At 45.1% G+C, this 2,500-nt stretch overlaps 1 protein-coding gene across 1 annotated transcript in view; it reads left to right on the top strand.

The window, feature by feature from the left end:
• LOC125024517 (signal transducing adapter molecule 1-like) overlaps positions 1–2,500 on the top strand; it is a 19,650-nt gene that overhangs the window by 5,595 nt on the left and 11,555 nt on the right.

The raw sequence follows: 2,500 nt of genomic DNA, 5'->3' as shown, positions 1-2,500 counted from the left end.
AAGAGGAGAGAGAGAGAGAGAGAGAGACGTGGAGAGAGAGTTAGAGAAAGGTTGGAAAGGAGAGGAGGGGAGGAGTTGGAGAGCAAGGGAAGAGAGAGAGAGAGAGGTGAGAGGAGGAGAGAGAGAGAGACGGGGGGAGGAAGTGAGAGTGAGAGAGGATGAGAAGAGAGTGAGGAGAGAGAGAGGGAGAGAAGAGAGGGGAGAGAGATGGATGAGAGACGATGAGAGAGAGAGTTAGGGGAACAAGGAGAGATGGAGGAACAAGGGAAGAGAAAGAGAGAGTTGGAGAACAAGGGAGAGAGAGAGTGAGTTGGAGAACAAGGGAGGAGAGAGAGAGTGGAGTTGGAGAACAAGGGAGAGAGAGAGAGAGTTGGGGAAACAAGAGGGAGAGAGAAGAGAGTGAGTTGGAGGAACAAGGGAGAGAGGAGAGAGGAGAGAGAGAGAGATGATGATGAGAGATGAGAGAGAGAGAGAGAGGAGGGACGAGAGAGAGAGAGAGGAGAGAGGAGAGTTGGAGAACAAGGGAGAGAAAGAGAGGAGTTGGGAGAACAAGGGGAGAGAGAGAGAGAGTTGGAGAACTAGGGAGAGAGAGAGGAGAGTTGGAGAACAAGGGAGAGAAAGAGAGAGTTGGAGAACAAGCGAGAGAGGGATGAGAGAGAGTTGGATAATCAAGGGAGAGAAAGAAAAGAGTTGAGACAATGGAGAGAAAGAGAGAGAGAGTTGGAGAACAAGGGAGAGAAAGAGAGAGGAGTTGGAGAGAACAAGGGAGAGAGAGATGGGAGAGAGAGTTGGAGAACCAAGGGAGAGAGGAGTGAAGAGGAGTTGGGAGAACAAGGGAGAGAGAGAGTGAGTTGGAGAAACAAGGGGAGAGAGAGAGAGAGAGTTGGAGAACAAGGGAGAGAGAGAGAGAGAGAGAAGAGAGAGAGAGAGAGAGAGAGAGAGAGAGAGAGAGAGAGAGAGAGGGAGAGAGAGAGAGAGAGAGAGTTGGAGAACAAGGGAGAGAAAGAGAGAGTTGGAGAACAAGGGAGAGAGAGAGAGAGTTGGAGAACAAGGGAGAGAGAGAGAGAGTTGGAGAACAAGGGAGAGAAAGAGAGAGTTGGAGAACAAGCGAGAGAGGGAGAGAGAGAGTTGGAAATCAAGGGAGAGAAAGAAAGAGAGTTGGAGAACAAGGGAGAGAAAGAGAGAGAGAGTTGGAGAACAAGGGAGAGAGAGAGAGAGAGAGAGTTGGAGAACAAGGGAGAGAGAGAGAGAGAGAGGAGAGTTGGAGAACAAGGGAGAGAGAGAGAGAGAGTTGGAGAACAAGGGAGAGAGAGAGAGAGAGAGTTGAAGAACAAGGGAGAGAAAGAGAGAGTTGGAGAACAAGCGAGAGAGAGAGAGAGAGTTGGAGAACAAGGGAGAGAAAGAGAGTTGAGAACAAGGGAGAGAAAGAAGAGAGAGAGTTGGAGAACAAGGGAGAGAGAGAGAGAGAGTTGGAGAACAAGGGAGAGAGAGAGAGAGAGTTGGAGAACAAGGGAGAGAGAGAGAGAGAGAGTTGAAGAACAAGGGAGAGAGAGAGAGAGAGAGAGAGAGAGAGAGAGAGAGAGAGAGAGAGAGAGAGAGAGAGAGAGAGAGAGAGAGAGAGAGAGTTGAAGAACAAGGGAGAGAAAGAGAGAGTTGGAGAACAAGCGAGAGAGAGAGAGAGAGTTGGAGAACAAGGGAGAGAAAGAGAGTTGGAGAACAAGGGAGAGAAAGAGAGAGAGAGTTGGAGAACAAGGGAGAGAAAGAGAGAGAGTTGGAGAACAAGGGAGAGAGAGAGAGAGAGAGAGAGTTGGAGAACAAGGGAGATAGAGAGACAGAGTTGTAGAACAAGGGAGAGAAAGAGAGAGAGAGTTGGAGAACAAGCGAGAGAGAGAGAGAGAGAGAGAGAGAAAGTTGGATAACAATGGAAAGAGAGAGAGAGAGTTGGAGAACAAGGGAGAGAAAGAATCTGTCTAAGTGTACTCCCTAGATTATTAAATGTTTGGTTTGATAAAGCAGCCCTCAAATTTTATGGTTGTGTCACTGGGAATTTTAGCTATGTTCTACCGACTGCCTATGAATATACATTGAGTTTTATGTGCATTTAGTTTAAGACCATGAGTGTCAAAATATAATTTTGCTTGTGTAAGAGTATGTTGAGTCTTTCTTATTAATGTATTTAAGTTGTTTACTGAGTCACTATGAAGAAACTGTGAATCATCGGTGTAGTGCACTTGTTGTTTTGATGACATACCATTATTGATTCTTTCCAGTTGGGTCCTAGTATCTAAATAACTTTTAATCCAATAGGTATCAATTTTATGAATTATTAATTTGTTAAGGAGAGTTTAATGGTTGATACTATCAAAAGCCTTTGAAAGGTTGCATAATATGAGCAAATTAACCTGATTTTAATATAATATAAATATAAATCTCATCAGTAATTTGTAGTAAAGCTGTTTCAGTAGATAACCTATTTCTAAAACCATGTTGCATATTAGGG

The sequence above is a fragment of the Penaeus chinensis genome, chromosome 43 (assembly GCF_019202785.1).
Source record: "Penaeus chinensis breed Huanghai No. 1 chromosome 43, ASM1920278v2, whole genome shotgun sequence".
In the NCBI taxonomy this organism is placed as follows: domain Eukaryota; kingdom Metazoa; phylum Arthropoda; class Malacostraca; order Decapoda; family Penaeidae; genus Penaeus; species Penaeus chinensis.
This window is presented reverse-complemented; position numbering and strand designations above follow the sequence as displayed.